A 20,536-nucleotide genomic window follows, 5' to 3' on the forward strand; every position below is an offset into this window, starting at 1 on the left:
TTCGGATTTCAGAGTCAAGAGACACACCCTGTCCTACACCAATGGCCTCCCCCACCCCCTCAAAAAAGGCAATAGTCCTATATGAGAAAGCAGTAAGCTTTATATTCACCTAAAGCCAGGACTCACTTTCAGCTACATGACAATGCAAGCTTTGGAATCAGGCAGAACTTAGTTCAAGTCCCAGCTCAGCCACTCGACCCGCTCTGCCGCCCTGGACAAACCACTGGGCTTCTCTGAGCCTCTTCGTAAAGGGAGAAGGCAGCAAAAGGGCCCACCTCAGATGACTTATGATGATGACAGGAATAATGTACAGTGAAGCTTCACACCCATCACGTAATTATCAGACCAGACACAGAATGATCTCACTTCGAGCAGACATCAAAAGCCAAGGAGCTGATTCCATCAAGTCGAAAATCCCACAAAGACTTCACCCAGGACGTACACTGGTTCTCGATGTTTCTCTCTTTTCTGACTGCCCCCTCCAAACGTGGTGCTGCCTGCACACATCGAAGTTTCCCTCCGCTGGGTAATCCGTATGCGCAGATTGCCCGCAGCTGCCCGACCACATGAAAGCCCCCGCCAATCCACGGTGACCTCCTGGCACGAGGTAGTCATCCATCAAATGCTGGGAGCTCAGCACCAGACACGCCATGAAAGGTTAGCCCTTGGCTTTTACCGCGTTGGTATTAGCTTTCCCTGTCTGTGGCCATTTGCGTAGTACAAAGCCTTATACTGTTTATAAATGTTTCAGAGTCCTGGCCTTTTCTTCTTATTGACTTAAAGACACTGGCATCATTAATCTTTAATGTTCACTAAAAATTTCAGTCAGCAATGAAAATGAAATGCTGCCTTCCGCCACGAGTTCCAAGTGCTGCTGAACTGTGTGCTTCTAGAAGAGGTCGCGGTGTGATGGCATTGGGGGAAGAGTTGCCATTCTCCATTCTACGTAGCAATTGGAACGGTTTTGTCCATGACACTGTGTCCACACTTGATACCAGCCATACCCACCAAAGGGCATTTAGTGCAGTGTTTACTATACAAAGAGCAGTGGTTGTTTGTTAATTATTAATGTTGTTGTTGTTATTATTGACTATGTTCAGTTATGGCTATTTCCCTAGCCTGGACTCCTGAGAAAAAAGGAAAAATGTGTCAAAGATGGGAAATATGTTCCGAAGTAAGTAAGACTTTCATCCATAGTTAAGTGTTAAACAAATAGCAGAGCAGTCAAAGAAAGAGCCAAGATCACAGTCAAGTCCAAGCTTTGGAATGCTGCACGATGGGCATGGGGCAAATTTATTTTCCTTACTGATGTCATATATGAATGGGGAAAAATTAGTGGCAGACCTTTTGTGAAAACTGAATTGTTTTCTTCTAGATTGCTTTTTAACAGTTCTTTGAGGTCAGCACCATCAAACACCACATTCTGTGGTGATGGAAAAGGAAGGCTGTGTGACCTAGGAGAAGAATTGACAGGTCGATCCGTGTTCTCAAAAATTCAATGGGAGTCGATGATTTTAATTAAGAGTTCATAATATCACATTCTATGAGTGTATATACCAAACTTGATATAGTTACTCCCTGATCATTTTTTATTACGGTTGATTTCCATTTAGTATTAGTAATTCAAAGGATACTTTGGAGATATTCCCAATAATATACATTGAAAATTAGGAAAGCTAGTCATGTTCTTAATAATCCTAAGCTCTTAGAGGTTTGTATATCATCTAAGACTAACCAGTGCTGATCCACTCAGAAGTATGCCACTTGGATACAATTACCACACCCTCATTATATTATACTCTCCACCATCTCTGAATTCTGGTCTATTTTGATCACCAGCAGTGCTGTTTATGCTGCCCAGAAATCTGAGCGAGAACAGAAATTCAAATCCTGGGAATGATGTTACAGAGAGTAGACGAGTGGAAGACAGTGTCCTAGGGAGGCAGGTCAATAGCACAGACCCACTGCTGGGGCCCCCCATCTCTGCAGAGGTGCCAGCTTCCGCCCTGGTCCAAGAATACTGCCCTCATCCCTTTCCGTGAGTCACAGGAGGAAACTCCATTCTCTCTGCTGCCACTTTGTACTTCCAAGTATGATCACCTCCATTCTCTTATCTGACCATCACAATGACCCTGGCTGGGGGCACAAGTTGGGAAGAGAACAGTACAATGTTCATAGTCAACATAATGATCCAGAGATGGCCACTTGTCTAGGGTTACATGACCGGCCCACAACAGCTCTGGGGTTAGAACTTAAGTCTCACGCTTCCAAGTACAGCAGGTCTTCTGGTGTACTCCCTTTCCTCCTGCTCCCCAAGGACAAAATCGGGCTGCTGTTTGGATTGATGAGTAGTAATAATACCAGGTTATGTATGCTGCCTAAATTAATTATTAAGGAGTTCTGGTTCCAGGTAACGGGGAAGAAATACCCTCCCCACCCTATCTCTCCCACTTCATATAGCTATAAAACACAGACAGAATTAAAGAAGCAGCAATTTGAGGACTCAGAAAAGTAAACAGTGGCACGCAGACTGGGGAAGAAGATTCGACTCTGAAATGTCACGGAACCAGGGCTGCGTTTTCCATATTTTCTTCCTCCAGCATACCTTGGCTTGAACTCAATGCTCTAGACCCAGCAGTCAATACCAGGGCTGAACAGAAGAACCTGCAAGAGAAGCCACCTCCTTCCAGCCTGAGGGCCTCAACACGAAACTTCTAACTCCAAAAGAGATTCAGGAATGTGCCGTTTTGTTTCTTCCTTCATTTCTCTGTTTTCTCACACCCACCCCCCATCAGTTTTGTAAGGGTGGAGGAAGGGGGCAGTCACAGCAGCCCATGGAGTCAAGACTGGGGGAAAGCCATGTCTCTGTCAATTTGGTGGAGATGCAATCCCAAGAGGGTGGGGGGCGAACTTCATTTTTCTCTCTCTGTCCTCCCACCATGGTCCAGACACAGCCGACTGAAGTCACTAATCCCCTTTTCTATGCAGAGGACCAAAGGGAGGCGCCCTCAGGGAACCCAAAAACATTGTACAGAACATAAGGAGGAAGGAACTCCAGAAAACAGACCCATAAATGTGTTTATGAACACTGGGCTCACCCCTGTTACAGCGCATGCTTGGATCTGATCCCATTCACCACAGCAAACACATCCATCCACGAACAAACCACCTTCCAGGACCAGACCCGCCACTAGGTGGAGCACATGCAGGACAGATCCACGTAACACTGGAGAGCTTTGGACACTGGAGAACCTTAGAATCACAGCCCACAGCACTGGGGGTTTGACCACAAACAGGTCAGTGGCTAAAAACATAATAAAACATCCACATTCTCCAAGAACTTTAGAAATAGCCAGAGTCTCTTAATATAACACTAAAAAGGTTCGGATACAATTCAAAATTACTCAGCATATGGAGATGAGGGAAAAAATAAACTCAAATGAGCAAAGACAATTAACTGCCAGACCCCAACACAGTGGTGATACAAACGTCAAGATTATCTGGAAAAGACCTTTTAAAAGCTGGTATAGAATACTTGAGCAAATACCTTTAAACACTTTGGAGTCCAAGGAATACAGGAATTCTCAACAAAGAAATAGAAAATATAAAGAATCAAATAATTTTAGAACTGAAAAACACAACCAAAATAAAAACTTACTGTGTGAACTTAGTGGCAGAATGAAGACGACAGAAGAGAGTCCATGAACTTGAAGGTGGATTGATGGAAATTATCCCATCTGAACTTGGAGATAAAGATGGAACAGAGCCTCAGGGACCTACATGATAAGGACAAAAATTTCATATTCATTTGACCAGAGTTGCAGAAAGACGAGAAAGAGTATAGTACTGAAATTTTTTGAAAGAATAATGGTTGAAAACTTCCCAAATTTGGTGAAAGACATACCTGAGGAAACTCCAAAATGTTAACAAGTAGAGACAAAGAATAAAATCATTACCTAAAAAAGGCCAACAACTGAAATGACTACAGATTTCTCATTAGAGACTATGGGACCATAAGGAAGTGGCACAATATTTTTAAGGTTTTGAAATAAATTAACCGTCCATGCAAATTCTCTATTAAGCAAAAATACTTTTCAGAAATGAAAGAGATATAAAGACATTCTCAGACTAAGAAAAGCAAAACTAAGCGAAACCATTTAGAACAGACCTGCTCTAACAAAATTGCTAGAAAAAATTCTTCTGGGGGTGCCAGGGTGGCTCAAGTGGTTAAGCTACTGCCTTCAGCGCAGGTCATGATCCTGGAGTCTCAGGATCAAGTCCCACATCAGGCTCCCTGCTCTGCCCCTGCTCCATCCCTCTGCCCCATGCGCTCTCTCTCTCTCTCTCTCAAATAAAAAATAAAATGTTTTTATAAAATTGTTATTTGAAAAAAGGAAGGAAGGAAGGAAGGAAGGAATTCTTCTGGAAGAGAAACAATACCAGATAGAAATCTGGAATAACAATAATGAGGAACAAGCAAAGCAAAGAAAAACTTAATAGACCCTTCTTGAATCCCTTAAAATACACTTGAAAATTAAAGAAAAGATTAACTAATTAATCTTTTAATTAATCAATTAATTAAAGAAAATTAAAACATTGTCTACTGGTGTTTTCAATACACAGAGGTGTGCCATAGGAGACAATTATGACATAAACTGGGGGGAGCACAGAGCTGCATACAGTATAATGTCCACATGAATATGATGCAAATGGTGGAAAGATGTTTACATTCCACTGGAAATGGTAAGCTGCTGATTTTCAGTAGATAGTGGAGAGCTATACTAGCTAGCTAGATATCCCCTAAAGCAACAACTTAAAAACCTTACAAAGATAGGATAGATAAAAGATTTAAAAAGAGAGTTAAAAAAATCGACAATTTTTTAAATGTTCAAATAACCCAAAGGTGAGCAGGAAAAAGAACAGAGGATGTAACCAAGACTGGTGAGATCCTTACTTTGAACAACTAAAGAAGCAGATGAGTATTTGCACGGTCTGATAAAACTCCTGAAGGACAATATGAAGTAGAGCGCTCTTCCATGAATTAACAGTGATGTCAGGCAAGGCTTCTGTGAGGGGATGAGCTAACAAGAGAGAGAGCATGTGTGGGGGCGGGGCGCCCCAGGAGGGTGGGACACCATGAGCAAAGACCCCACACAGGAGACCGACAGGGTGTTAATGGAACAAAGACCACTGTGGCTGGAGCCGTGAACAAGGAGACTGAGAGATGAGAGAAGGAGGGGGAGAGGAGGCGGTAGGATGGTACTGACCATGGCTATTAGTTTGGATTCCAATCCAAATGCAGTGAGAAGTTGCTCAAATGTTGCATTTGAAAAGCAAAGTCCTCTAAGATTTTGTGAGGAAGCGCCATGCCATTTTCTGTGACCTGGCACCATCTTGTGCTCCCATCAACAGTGCACGCAGGCTCCAATATCTCCACACCCTCGCCAGCACAGCTTTTGTCTGTTTTTATAATATTTTTGAGTCCACTTACATGAGGTCTCTGAAAACAGCCGAACTCACAGAAGCAAAGAGCACAATGGTGTTCAGAGTATCAGCAATGCAAGATGCACGAGTTCTAGAGACCTACTGCCCAATATGGCATCTGTAGTTACAAACCCTGTTTTGTTTGGTCAGTGATAAAAAAAAAAAATCTGTCCAGATCTTATGTGTGAAATGTTCTTACCATACTATAGTAATTGTTTTTTCATTAAAAACCGTTAAAATGATGGGGCTCCCAAGTGGGTCAGTCATTTCAACAGCTCCCTTTGGCTCAGGTCATGATCTCCCTGGCCTGGGGTCGAGCCCTGTGTGCGAGGGCTCCCTGCTCAGAGGGGAGTCCGCTTCTCCCTCTCCGTCTGCCCCTCCCTCGGCTTGTGCACTCCCTCTCTCTCAGATAAATGAATGAAATCTTTTAGAAAAAATGAAAATCAGAATTCATCTGAAAACAGAAAGGAAAGGGTTACTCAGGAGAACCCTACCTACCCCCACCCAAGGTGGGAGATTCCTGGGCAAAATAAACAAGGAGGTCCTAGGCAAGAGCCAGCTTTCTCATTCCTTTGACAGCTGAATGGTTAGCTTCCCTGGGCAGAAATGTGTACAAATCTGGATTACATCGAACAGTCAGATGCCTTATCTAAAAGACGACAGCCAAAGCTTGATCTTTGGCCTAAGGGGAGAATTAAAAGGTGTTTATGTTTCAGAAATAATCAGAGTCAGACATCTCAAAATTAAAATTCTTTGTCAGCCTATCAATATTTATGAATGTGTAAAATTTCCGACAGCCCCATTCCACAATTTCCATGCGTTGCAGGTTGAGAGATGTTTGACCCCGGAGAGATAGCATCTCCGTGCCACACATTTCCCACCTCACTCTACACAGCAAAGCCTGTTGAAAACTGTGACCTGGCTTCTAGTTAAGTTACCCATATTCCCCTTCCTCGTTGAAATCAACTGGGATGAGATTACTTAGAACAGACCTTGCAGGATCGACAAAAGGAAATTACAGGTTCCTACATATATAATCAATTCCCAAAAAACTCATGAATTAATGAAGGACTATAATATGCTACAGCCAATCTAGTTTGGAACAAAGGCAAGATCTGCATTCCGGATAAGAGGTTTCTAGTCGTTGTTTTGACATTAATGCATTTCACGTGAACTTGGCCAAGGCTATTTTTCTTTTCTTTTTTAACTTCAGCAGCCTCAATTTTGTTATCTGCAAAATAAAGATGTTGTATGTGCATATGCACGTATGTATGTGGGCGTGTGCGTGTGTGTGTATGTGTGTACAGATCAGGTTCTCTGGAAGCAGAGCCTGAGACAGGGATTCAGAAGCATGTGACTGAGGGAGTGCTTTCTGAGACAAATCTCTACAGCCAGCAAAACAAGATGGAAAGGGAGAAAGTGTTGAACAAGGGTATGATCTCAGATAAAGTCTAGCCTTCGTCTGACTCATCAGAGAAGAATAAACAGACAGGAGCGTTACAGATGTTTTATCTGAGAGTAGTCTCCACCTTGAGACAAAGTCAGTCTTGTTCTTCCTTTTCCCCTCATTTTGGCACTGAACTGTCCCCAGGACGGAGGGAATGATTCCTCCTGGTGCTGAGAAGGAGATCAGCCATGAACCGTTAGCAGCCAACATTTATAGCAGTCGGGGAATGTGTACACTGGTCTCATAAAGGAGAGCTGGACAAGGCACTAACATGTATGTTGTATACGTGAAGAAGAGTGTATCGCATATATGCGGATAAAGGTAATGAGGGTGCACACACATGCAATGGGGGGAGGGGAGAGGAGAGAAAAAGACGGAGATTCACTTCTATTTCCTCTGTTGGCTTGCAAAGTTATTCTCATAGGAGGACATGAGAAGATAATACTTGAGGAAATACTTGAACTGCCCTCATGCATTGTCAAAGCCATCACAGGCTATCTGGACTCCCTTTTGCTCCCCCCTCTGCCTTTGACGCCCTCTGCTACAACCAAGCTCACCTGTGACCTTAAAGTGGTTATTAGGTGCTTCTTCCTCAGGAGGTTCCTATATCTACCTCCTCCTCTGCCACCGTACCCACTGCACCCAGATAAAAAGTAAGACCCCGGGGCGCCTGGGTGGCTCAGTGGGTTAAGCCGCTGCCTTTGGCTCAGGTCATGATCTCAGAGTCCTGGGATCGAGCCCCGCATTGGGCTCTCTGCTCAGCAGGGAGCCTGCTTCCTCCTCTCTCTCTGCCTGCCTCTCTGCCTGCTTGTGATCTGTCAAATAAATAAATAAAATCTTTAAAAAAAAAAAAAGTAAGACCCCATTAATAAGGACCCTAAAACAACACCCCATGTGCAGCACCCTTCTTAGGAACCAGTAATTAGTGGACTCAAACCCCAGCTCCCCAGTTAATACTAATTATGTGACCTCTGACCAAGTCAAAACCTCTCTACACCTCTTCTTTGATTCTATCAACCTCAAAATCTTTATCTTACATGTTTTAGCTTTTTCAGCCTATACTAATGTGTTATTGGATGGTTACTTTCTCTGCACAAAGGGGTGTATTTCTAGCATCTCCCAGTTAAATAGATGCCCTAACAGCCTTCAAGAAAGGAATGATTCTACATGGATTTCAAGGAAACCAAAAGAATGCACTGTTCTTGTGCTAAAGGAATCGAAAGGAGGAAATGCATGAAAATGAAGGTAGGGCAGGGGGTGGGGGGAGCCCAAGGCTGGGAGCCAAATGCCCTGGTAGCAGCTGGGCTCAGCAAAGAATGAACAACTATTTTTAGCCACTACTTGGGTATACTGACTTCCAGAACAACATCCTCTAATTATGGTGTCTAGGACTATATCCTGCCCTCCCACCCTCATCCCCCCAGAAGCAGCAATTTCGCACTGCCCGGCAGGCAACTCTTTCCAGGTGCTCCTCAAACCAGACAGGGACTCTCAACCTTCTAGATGCGCCATCCTGGGACTGGCTTTCATTTCAACATCCACCCAAGCACTATGCCTGCAGCGAAGAGCAGTCTGGGTCCTCCCGTCAGCAGACAGCTCCATGGTCTTCTGGTACAAGTTGGCATCCAGCACAAAGCACTGGCACCATTTTTGTTGTTGTTTTCAGAACAATACTGCAAAACACACTGCCATCTTTGTGGCTCATGTAGTGGAAAAATGAAGTTTATAGCCATTTCTGGTTACCTGAGGCTGCATATGTGACAAGCCACGCCCAAACTTAATGGCTTAACATGGTCATTGTCTTTCTCAAGGTTCTGTGGGTTAGCTCGGCTAGCTGGACAGTTCTGCTGCTCTTTCTTGGGGTTTTTCATGCCACTGAAGGTAGCATCTGGGACTGGTGTCCTCCAGAAGCTCCACTGGGATGCTGGCTTAAGTTTTAGAGCATTGCCTAAGTAACAGTGTGCACGTGGGGAGGAAGACAATGCAGGATAAGAAGAGAAGAGTAAGAAGCAAGATAGGAAAACCTGCCTCTCATTTTTTTTTAAAAGATTTTATTTATTTGACAGAGAGAAATCACAAGTAGGCAGAGAGGCAGGCAGAGAGAGAGGAGGAAGCAGGCTCCCCGCGGAGCAGAGAGCCCGACGCAGGACTCGATCCCAGGACCCTGAGATCATGACCCGAGCCGAAGGCAGAGGCTTTAACCCACTGAGCCACCCAGGTGCCCCTCATTTTTTTTTTTTTTAAACCATGAAAAACAAATGGTGAAATCCCAGGACAGCATCAGGTACCTGCATAACCACCCTTTGCCTCCTCCTTTTCTACGACTCCTTTTTCTAAGACCTCATCAGCCAAGGGTGGAGGGTGAAGAATGCACCAGAACCAACAGGAGTCAGGCAGTCAACATTCAGGCGCAACCTTGGACACACACTCAATGTCCATGGGCATGCACATGCACAGGCACACACCACAGTGGGAGCTGAAGGGATGGCTGAAAGGATTCATGAGAATCATCCTTTTCTACCCGAAAACCTGAGCTCTCTGAGGTTTATGACATTTCTGATAAGAATCTCTGCTGCTCTGTAGAATGTCTCTTGTCATAGGTTTTCAGCCCTGAAAAGAGTCTTGGAATTCTCAAAGCCCAATTACCTTTCCCAGAGGGAGTACTAAAAGGGATAAAGTCATGAAAAACGATTATATATTTCTGAGTTTTCATTACTAAGGAGACGCAAAGGTGATAAGATGACCATAGATTTTCTTTCTGAAAATGGCATTTCTAGATGCAAAGCCCTTCCTGTCTGCCTTATTCAAAATAGCAAAGCTAATCACCCTTCACTCAAATTTATTATTTTTTCGGTGCATTCCTAACTGCCTGAAATTATATTAGTTTATTGTCCATCTTCCTATAAAATATAAACTCTATGAAGGCAAAGAATGTATCTACCTAGTCCACTATATACCTCCTTAATTAGTACCTGGTACATATAGGTACTCATTATCTGTTGAATGAATTAGTTAACATTCATTTAATTCCAATTACCTATAAGACACTGTACTATTTGCTTTGTGACATTGTGCTATGCAAGATGAGAAGTTATCCTCAACAAAACTGCAGTGTACATTAATAACTATACTGCTCAAGAAAACTACAAGGGCATTGAGAAGTATAAACAAAGGACCATTAACCACAGGGAAAAAATCATCTAAGTCTATGAATTTGAGCACTACCCATTAAAGTCCACGGATGTGATTCAGACAAAACTCCATGGGGTTGCTGTTACTGGGGTACTGCCTGGAATGTCCATTGTCTGAGAATCAGACCTTCTGACTCAATGACCTTGGATCATTAACCCATACTGTGTGGAACTCAGCTTCTTCCCCTAGAAAATAAACATTTTTGCCCAGATCCTCACTGAGGTTTCCCTTCCCTAACAACACAGCAGGAGCGAGGCAAGAAGGGGCAGGGTTTTGGTACCAGTCCCTCAGTAGGTCTGTGGCATGAATAAGGAAATGGTTTTGAAAGACAAAAAGACCCATAACCAAACCATCTCCTATCAAGATCTATCTACAAGGACATTCTAGTAGAGTTAATTTTAATGAAGAGAAAACTGCAAACCAAACTGGAAACTTTTTAGAATTATTTATTTGGAACTAATTTGGGCCTTAAAAATGGCAAACATTGCTGAGTTCTCTGATACCTCCCCCAAATTCTCATATGTTCACAGCCACTTTCTCCACAGTATCCTCCAAAATGAGCCTTTCTCCTTTCATCCTGCTTCAGTCTAGTGTCTTTGCTCAACACTGGGAAGTTGTCTTCTACTATTTCTTTGATTATTTCCTTGATTCCGTTGTCTCTGTTCTCCCTCTGGGGAACTTCTAGTCATTGGGAGTTGGGCCCTCATATATTGATCATCTAAGTCAATGATTCTCCCATGTTTTCTCTGTTTCTTTTGTTTTACATTCTGAGAGATTCTCATAATATTTCTCTCAGGTGTTAAGGAGTATTTCTTTCTTAAGATTATTGTGGCAATAATGGCTTTAATTTCAAGCAAGGTTTTCTGATCCTGGTACTAGTGACATTTTAGGATGGATCATTGGTTGTTGTGGAGTATGCACGTGGAGGATGCACTGAAGTATTTTAGCAGCATGCTTGCCTCTCTGCCTGCTCAAGGCCAATATCCCAGTGCCTCCAGCCAACACAACGAGAAACATCTCCAGTTACTGCCAATCGCCCCAGGTTGAGACTACTGATTTAAAAGAACCCAGATTTCTCCATTTCTTCTTTATAATAGCCCACTCTTAAATGGCCACAGTCACTGATTAGGCTTTGTTAAATTTCTCTTCTGTTCCTTGAATTATTTCTGTCTTAGAGGGTCAAGTGTTCCACTTGTTCATCTTGGCCCTTGTCTATCCCTGGGATTTCTGTCTGGTGGTCTTGACTCTTCCCATGTAGTCCTCAAACCAGGGCTTCATCAGGTAATAGAAGTCACTGAAGTGAATCTCCAGTTTCTTTGTTTTTTTTTTTGTTGTTTGTTTGTATGTAGGTTTTTTTCCCTGTTGGGACCTCTTGCCTGAGACCAGGAACTCAAGCTGGAAGCCTCTAAATAAGTAGGCTTCCCCGTGGGATGGACAGTCCAAAGCAGGCAGGCAGAGCGACTGACTCCTTCACCAAATGTCAGGCCAGAGTGTGCTTTATTCTGGGGCGCTAACACCCACACGAAAGCTCTAGAGAGTCTTTCAACACTCACCAGGATTCCTGCCTCTCTTCTAACCCTCACCTCTGTAAACCTACCAAACCCAAGACAGGAAGGTCTCTGATATTCCAACAAAGAATAATTCACAAATTTAACTGAACTATTACTGCCTCAGACTCGGCATTCTGGGTCTCTTCCTACAAAAATCCTTCAGAAGGTAAATGAGTAAACAAATGGTCTTACAGCCATGCCATGGAATACTATATGGCAATAAAAAAGAGTAAACCACTGATGCCTGCAACAACTCAGATGGATCTCAGAGGAGTTACATGGAGTGGAAAAGCCAATCTCAGAAGGTTATGTATGGCATGCTTTTGACAAAATTATTGAGGTGGGGAGAAGATTAGCAGTTGCCAGCAGTTGGGGATGGAGACCGTGGCACAGCATGGGTGTGATTATAACCAGTAGCATCAGGATAAACATTGTGATGGTGGAATACTTCTGGTTTTTGACTGTGGTGGTAGTTACATGGGTAAACATGTGCAATAAGATTGTACCCATCTACACACATATTCAGAGTGCATGGAAAACTGTTGAAATCAGCCTAAACTCTGGATTGTACCAATATCAATCTCCTGGCTTTGATATTCTGCAAGTTATGCAAAGATGTTACCACTGGAGAACACTGGGCTGGGTGAAGGGTGACTCCCTTCACTGAACTTGTATGGAATCTCCTTGTACGGTTTTTTTTTTTTTTTTAATTTCCAATGAATCTACTACAAAATGAAAGTATTTTTAATGAGGGTAACTGTGACCCTATCTTCATGACCACTTCTGGCTACTCATGACCTTCACTGACTCACTGAAAGCTCCTTCTGCCCTTCTTAGGCAGAGGTTTTCATTAGGGTTTCATTCCTTCTCCAATCATTTCAGCAGGATTTCTGGAAGGAGTGGGAGCAAACTCTTATGTTCATACGTGTACAGACAACCATCCTGAATTAGAAAGCAATTAAGAGAAATATGAGGCCTCAAAAAGTGGAGTCTCAGTCAAAAGCCAGCTTAAAAGGAACAAGATTTAGAGAAAGTAATCTACATCTAGAAGCCTATTATTCATTTGCTTCCTTAGGGACTCTACATTCCATCCTTGGAAAGATGGACAGCAAATGGATGTCGTTGGACCACATTAATTGTACACGTTGTAAAATTCCCCTCCACACAGTTGTGCCCTTTGCTTCTGCTAAAGATGTTTCCCAGGAACACCTGTATCAGAATCGCTGTTGCATGTACCACAGAACTTCTTGTAAAGATATTTTCCCAGACTCGGTGTCTCTGCTCACGTATCTCTATCAATCTCCTTAAAATCAGTAGTTCTCAAAGTGTAGCTCCAGTCCAACAGTATCATAGTCACCCAGAAACTTGTTAGAAATGCAAATTTCCAGGCCACAGTGAGTCAGAAGCTTTGGGTATGGGAGCCAGATATCTGCTTTAAGAGGGTCTCCCCCCACCAGGAGCTTCCAGTACCTGCCAGAGTTTGAGCTGAACCCACACTGATGGGTTCTCTACTGTTGAACAAAGTGGTTGCAATGAGAAAATATTTTTTGGATTTAAAATTCTAAAAAATATGTAGTGATGGGGAAATCCCTTATAAAACTGTTTTTATTGCAACTCTGTATATTTTAAATTCCTTTTTTTTTTTAAATTTTGCTCTTGCTACTAGGAAACTCAGAGCCAAATTGGAAGGTCAATCATAGTAAATATATTAACCCACAGAGTTATCACATGGATTCCTTCCTCAGTCTCCTTGCCTTGCAGTGCCCAATTTCTTATTTTTGCTTTATTGGATTTTGTTCCTTTGGAGAGAACAGAAAAGTTATAAATACAGTCAATAAATATAAGACTCCTTAACAACAGGCAATGTGTTCTTATATGCTGCCATATGTTCTATTCTGAGTATGAAATACAGATCATGCAGACCGAGCAGATGTTACCAGATATTAAATTGTTTCAAAAATAGATGACAGAACAGGAAAATTCAAACACTGCCTAGAGGGAAAAAATATTTTCATGTGTAACTCCCAGGGATGCTCTTATGAAATAGAACTATTATTGCCCTTTTGTTTAAATGTAAGAGAAAGGACTTACTTAGGCTTAGATTTACTATATTAACCACTATTGTTCTTTTGGCTTCTTGCCTTTGGGTGATGTTTCCTTGTTCAGAATTATTTTCTGTTTCCATCATCTTGAAACAAACAATGTGCATTTCAATTGTCTATTTTCCCTGAGCCAGCAGACCAATACAATTCCCATTTGAAAAAGTTCTAAAACTTAATATGTAACCAACAAAACACCAGTACTACTGATAAGTTTAACAATTCCCATGAAGGGGTTATATCTTGGTTTGAACTGCAACACATTAAAAAATGCCATTGAAAAATATTAAATAAACACTCAATTAAAAATGAGATGAACCACCACAACAATAACTAATGTTTCTTGAGCAACACTTAAATTACCTCTATAAAGTCTGAATCTGGAGGATAAAGAGAAAGTATAAAACATTTTCTGAAGACAGAAAACTTAACTGACTAACGTAACTAATTATGTTTCCACTGGACAGCCCTGCTCTAGATCCTAGTGTAACATACCCCATTACTCTATGTCCCTTTATTTTTATCTTTATTTTTAAAATTTTTAAAAGATTTTATTTATTTATTTGTGTGTGAGAGAGAGAGAGCACAAGCAGGGAGAGCTACAGGCAGAGCAGGCAGAGGGAGAAGCAGGCTCCTTGCTCAGCAAGAAGCCCGATGTGGAACTCGATCCCGGGACCCCGGACCTGAGTCGAAGACAGATGCTTAACCACCTGAGCCCCCCACACATCCCTCTATGTCCCTTTAAAATCTGCCTGACTCATTCTTGAAGAGACTGTTAATTATTTTCGAGGGGCTGGTCCCACCCAAGCCCCTGACAACTGAGTCCTGTTCAAAATCAGGCAACTACTCAGACCTTGACACTGTTGCCCACCTGCTCCAAATACTAGCACCTGTTCAACGCCCTGCTGCTCCGGCCCCGGACAGCACAGAGCCCCGTCAACACCGGAACACTCCCAACTTCCAGAATTCACAGAGCACACCCTCTGTTTTAGTTTCCTATAGCTGCCACAGTAATGACCATAACTTAGTGGCATAAAAAGAACATGAAATGATTACCTTAGGGTTCTCGAAGTCATAAGTCCGATGACAGACTCATGGGGCTAAAATCAAGACATCAGTAGAGCTATGTTTCTTCCAGTAGGTTCTAGGAGAGAATCTGTTTCCCGATCTCTTCCAGCTTCTAGAGGTCACCTGCACGCCTTGGCCCTTGAGTCCTTATATCTGCAAGGACAACGATAGCGTGGCTGAGTCTGATGCTGACTCCTCTCCTCCTGCTCCTACTTCTAAAGACTGTCGTGATTATACTGGGAGCATCTGAAGATCCTGGCCATGGCCTATATAAAGGGTTGCTGATTAGCCACCTTCTTCCACCTGCGACTTTAACTGCCCTTTGCCACGTAACAAACGAATGGGTTCTGCGGATGAAGACATGGACATCTGTGGTGGGGAGGGAGCATTATTCTGTCTTCCGTGACCAGTAAACCAACAAGTGAGGAACCAGGTGACCAACAGAGGAGGCTGAGGGACTGACCGAGGGCGTGTCCGGCTCCAGGTGATGCTCCTGATGATGTTCCAGGACGCAGGCTGCTTCGCCTTCGTGGTAGGGCAGGGCGGAAGTTCTGCTCCCCACTTAACCCCTGCAGCCCTCGGAGCCTCACTTGCCTTGTCTCTAGTATGGGGATAGCAATGACACCTATTTCATAGGGTGACTGTCAATGTTACACGTGAAAACATGTCAGTCAGTGTCTGGACTAGAGCAACAACATAACAGGCATGGAAAGAAAGAAAATGTGAAAATAATAATAATGCTAACAATGAACATATGTTTCATGGTACCAACCTACCGAGTCTAGAGATACAACACCGTAAGATCTGAGAGTGTCTTGGCAATGATCAGATGGAAGAGAAAACTGAGGTTCAGAGAGGAGAAAAGGTATCATTCAATTTATAGAAGTAAGATTAGAAACCAGCACTGGGTTGGGAGCCATGAGACTCGCTCGTCAGTACCTCTCAGCCATCTAGCAGCACAGTCATGCTGAGCAAGGACGTTCTGCACCTAACACACGGGGACACTTATGCCCAGCCCACTGAGCACGTTTCCTTCGAGCGTCTGTGTGCGGCAGCTGGCCTTTCTGACGAATGGGAGCCGCTCTCTGTAAACTGACCTCTAACTACCCCTTTAAAATCATTGTTTCAGCAAAGTTTTGGCGATATGGGAAAATTTTCACCATGTATACAAAGGGGAACCCCTAACTGTATATTCTCGAAAGCAGCCATTATGTAGAGATAGACTTTTTTTTTAAGATTTTATTTGTTTATTTGACAGAAATCACAAGTAGGCAGAGAGGCAGGCCGAGAGAGAGGGGGAGAAGCAGGCTCCCTGCTGAGCAGAGAGCCCAACGTGAGGCTCGATCCCAGGACCCTGGGATCATGACCTGAGCCGAAGGCAGAGGCTTTAACCCACTGAACCACCCAGGTGCCCCGAGATAGACACTTTTATTTGACTCAAAATTATTGCAAAAAACAATGTTAATGTTTTTGTCGATATTGCCTGTGGTAGTGCTTTTCATTTTCTTCTATCTTTCCTATGTTTTCCAGATATTCTAAATTAGCTTGATTTTTACAGTAAGGGAAAGTAGAGGAATTTATTTTTAATAACAATAATGAAAAAGGTTGCTTTATTTTGGCTAATGATTTTGTTCCCTTGTGACCCCAGGTTTCAAGAACCTTGAAAGAACAAGAACAGATATTTCTTTTGTATTCTCAGAAATATTTCTCCTAGCTATTCCTTCCTCTAATCGTAGGGAATCTCTGCTTCATCCCACATTGCTACAAAAAAATAAAACTAAAAATAAAATGGCTTTAATACTGACTAGCTCAGTAAACAAGACTATGGACCATGGAAAACTGAAATGTCCCCATCACTGAAAATAATAAGCCCAAACGTGTGGCTATGCACACTTCCCACAGTCACCATCAGGCTCACTTAACCAAAGTTCTCTGGCTTCACGATGTTTTTTTCCCCTCAGTTATCACTACATTTATTATTCAGGCTAACTCCTTTCTACTATAATTTCATATCAAATAGAGAAATGTGTTCAGAGACTAGAACTCTAAGTAGGAACACAAGTCGGTCTCTCCTAACCCACATTCCCCTGGATGCAATTAGTTTAATCTCTTTTCTGAACATGTTCTTAATATAGGCTTTTACCATGGACCATTTTTCATGTGTCTCGGTTTTTCATCACTCAATTCTTGAGTCAGACCACAGACATTAAAATGATAACATATCATGTTGAAATCACGGGCAAGTTCAAGGGGGAAATAACACGCTCCGTCTACAGTAAGAATGAAGGGAAGTGACTACAGATCATGACTGCATCATTTTCGTAATAGTTTGGACTTGTTTCTTACTGTCACATTTGGGTTAATGGAGTTACCTTTTGAAAGCTGGTCTAAGGCATTCAGAGGTCATGGGCACACGGTGTGGGGTGGGGGCAAGTCTTCTCAGAGCCAGGGCCTTAACAATTAAATGGCAAATCGAATCTCTATTGCGGAAGGATCCCGTGGTCCCCAAATGGACAGCCGTCGTCTTACTCAAAAGGGACTATGAATTTAAAAACTTATCTGAGAGAAAGAATTCAAGCCCTACCTGATATCCAAATTTCAAAGTTTATGATATTGATTATTAATAATATAGGGCTCAGGGCACCTGCGTGGCTCAGTGGGTGCAGTGGTCAGCTCTTGATTTCCTCTTAGGTCACGATCTCGGGGTGATGAGATCAAGTCCTGTGTCAGGTTCCCATGGTCAGCGGGGAGTCTGCTTGAGAGTCTCTCCCTCTGCTTCCCACCCCCATGTATGCTCTCTCTCTCTCTAAAATAAATAAATACATCTTAAAAAAAAATTAATATAGGGCTCTAGGAGTCCCATGACCAATCAGCCTACTCTTTTCCATGGAGATCCAGAAATTTCCCCAATATGGCCCCCACCAGCCAGCTTGTTTTCCTGCATTCTATATCCATTAACTCTCCCTCCATTTTACCCTACTGACTACTACACTTCTTTCTGTAGTTTCAGCCCCTGAAAACACTTGGACATATGGGAAGGTCATTAGCTGTCAGGAGCAGAATTTGCTTGATCTCACCAGCCTGTTCATATCTTTTAAAATCTTCTGCCTCGATTTTGATAATAATTATTATCATAATCATGTTAACAGCTAACACTCACCGTATGCTTCCATATACCAGGCATTTTTGCTTGAATCATCTCATTTAACTCCTGTGACCACAGCACGAGGTAAGTACCTGTTATTAAACTCTCTGAGCCTCAGTGTTCTCATCTGTAAAATGGGGGCATGCAAAATGATGATCACATGGTGGGTAAATACTAGTTCTGGGAATCACACCCAGGATTTCTCAACCCCAGAGTCCATGGTCTTTAACACTAAACTATGTTTGCCCTTTTGCCATCGAAATTCCCAAGGTCAACCTCATCCATTCAATCCATGGAACTTCTCTTCTAGAGTCACCTTATTCCAAAGGAAATATATATCCTTTGATATATATATATATATGTATATATATTGTTATATATATGTTTGATATATATATATATATAATTTTAGAATAACAGAAAAGTTGCAAAAATAGTAAAGATGGTTTCCAAACATTTTTCATCCAACTTCCCTCAAGCCATGTTTGTTTTTTGTTTTTGTTTTTTTTCTTTTCCTGCCCTGTCTTCAGTCTTTGGGTCATCATTGTCAAACTCAAATCAACTGAGCTGCAGCATGATAGGGAGACAGCCACAGAAACTATTGAATCATGTCACAGTGCCTCCCATGGATGACATGACTTCCCCTCGGTGGAGGCCCCCCGCTGGCCACCTCACACTTGATCTGTTATTTCTAATGGCTCCCTCTGCACATAGCACAGGGACTGTGACCTGACAGAGCTACATGTGTTTACATAACAAATAGATCAAGGACTCTTAACTTTGTGGGGTCCTTGATGAATTTAAAGAATTGTACCTCTCCCTAGAAAATGCAGAAACAAACAGTCCTGTTTCAGGTAGTTTGTAGACTCAGGGTATCTCCTGGAGTTCAGTGTGACCTCTCTTTGAGTTTAGTCTCTGAATTTTATTTTTCTGAAAGCTAACACTTAGCCTGACCTGCTAACCCCGCTCCGCTATCTTTTCTTCAATCTTCACAGAGCTTCTCCACATCACTCACTCTGGGGAGGCTGCCAAAGAATTGTAGATCCGCTCCTCCCAAGACATGGCTTTCAACCACTGACGTGTTGTTGGTTTGGGGCTGCAGAAATGGCTGTTTGCCAAAGAACACATGTAACTGCCACCAGGACAATCTCGTCAGGCCGTGAGGACAGTGGATTCACTTCTCCCACCGTGTCAAATCCATTACTTCAGGGATTTCCTGACAAAAGGGCAGCACAGTTGGCTTCTCAGCTATGTACTCACTGAAGGTCAATCCATTTATCCATGGGAGCCCCAGTGACTTCTCAAAAATTAGTATTTATGAGTCTAATACTCTCTCCAATTTAAACACTCCAAGTTAAATGTAACTGGATTTTTTTCTTGATAAAATGAAAGTCCGAACCTTTCAGGCCACTAGTCTCCCAAAGGATCAGGTGGTTATTAATGAAATCACACCTAAGAAAGGTCTTACAAGAGAACTGGGGGACAGGTGGTCCTTGAGTTACTTGGAGCAAGAGAGTGAGCCTTCTTCAGGTAACATGAGACCAAAATGTTGACAGCATTTGCAAACATTAATAGGTTAAAAATATATAACAATTTTTTTTTTCCAACAGTACCCACATTTGAAAAATACAAATTTAGTCTATCCTCAGCATGGTAGGATGAAAAGAACTCGGGTTCGGATTTAGACAAATCAACCTGATTTTGGATATGCCACTTAACTTAGCTATGTGACTTTGCTTAACCAAATTTTCCTCTTCTCTTAAATGAGGAAATAATGACCACAAAAAAGGACCATGACGAAGACAAAGTGTGACAATGTTACACCAAGGACTGACTCAATAAATCTTAGCTCTTGTTCCATTAGAATGCTTTCCAGAACTTGCAGGTGTCCAAGGAGCAAGAAAATAGAAAATTCTACAACTTGAGACATATTAAATTTTGAAACTCATCAAAATTCAGAGAATTTCAGTGATTAAGGGTGCAAATCTCTGTATGCTTGTCAAGTAGTCAGAAGCCAATACAGAACATTTAAAATGGATTGGGATCCATTCTGGGCAAGAAGGGCTAAGCACACTCCACCCTGTCTCTCCAGGGAAAGCAAATACAGCCCTGGGTGGAAAAAAGGGGCAATTATCTCAGAAGGAAATGGTATCCATGGATAGGGAAAAGCAGAATGGGAAGTATTACCAAGCTAGTGGAAAGATTTCCACTTCTTCCCCTCTGGTATCATGCAGTCCAGACATGTATGCAGCCCCAGACCCAGATGTGTACATTGGTGTGGACAGAAAGAGCTTCAAGAGAAGACCTGGCTTTCTGGCCCAAGGACCAGGAAAGGCAGCTGGGAGGGAGAGAGACACTGAGGTAAGTGCCTACTTTTTTTTAAGTTTCTGTCCCAGCCATCAGGCAATCCTACCGCATTGCAGCAGCAGTGGCAGAGACTGAACAGATACCTAAAACTGAGGGAAGGGAATCTCTCTCTAACCAGAGAGCTTGGTTCCAACAGCGTAAGGCAAATTAGCCATTACATTTTTTTTCCTCTCTGTTCTCAGCA

Source organism: Enhydra lutris, unplaced genomic scaffold (assembly GCF_002288905.1).
Source record: "Enhydra lutris kenyoni isolate GAN:26980312 unplaced genomic scaffold, ASM228890v2 scaffoldscaffold30, whole genome shotgun sequence".
NCBI lineage: Eukaryota > Metazoa > Chordata > Mammalia > Carnivora > Mustelidae > Enhydra > Enhydra lutris.